Raw genomic sequence first — 619 nt, forward strand, 5'->3', positions numbered from 1 at the left:
TTATTTGCCCCTGCTCCCCGCTCGGAGTCCTCCCTCTCGGAGCCGCCCCCCCCCCCTCCCCGCTGGGAGTCGCCCCGCGGTGGGCGGTGTTCCCCGAACCCGGCGGGCCGCTGCGATGTGTGCGGGCAGGTGTTTAGACTCGGGCCGACACCGCTGGCTTGCACCGCGCTGTTTGTGTAGTGGGTCGGAGCGGCGCGATTGAACCGGGCCGCCGCAGCTCCCCCGGGCTGCAGCCTCATATACCCACCGTTCGGGGAACCGGAGACTCATAGGAGGGTCCGACAGAAGGGGCAGAATCGCCGCCGAAATCGGCTGCAGACGCAACGGTGTGCCGGTGCGACCATAACAGAGGTGTGTTCCCCGAAATGGAGGTCGCAGGGTGCCTATTTTCACATATTTCGTTATTCGTCATACTGCTGAGAGCATCACTACGGGGAAACATTCTGAATAGTGCTCGACCATTTCCCGTTAATTTGATGGGATGCTGGGTTATTCCTAAATTGTTACACGAAAGTACGTCCGATACGCTCAATGTCGTGTCATCATTTTAACTGCTCCTGGTCGTTCTGGTCGTCTGGGATCATTACCATTTCCGTTACAACTTCCGGAAGACGCAGTA

Source organism: Amphibalanus amphitrite, unplaced genomic scaffold (assembly GCF_019059575.1).
Source record: "Amphibalanus amphitrite isolate SeventyFive unplaced genomic scaffold, NRLGWU_Aamphi_draft 000695F_arrow, whole genome shotgun sequence".
In the NCBI taxonomy this organism is placed as follows: Eukaryota; Metazoa; Arthropoda; class Thecostraca; order Balanomorpha; family Balanidae; genus Amphibalanus; species Amphibalanus amphitrite.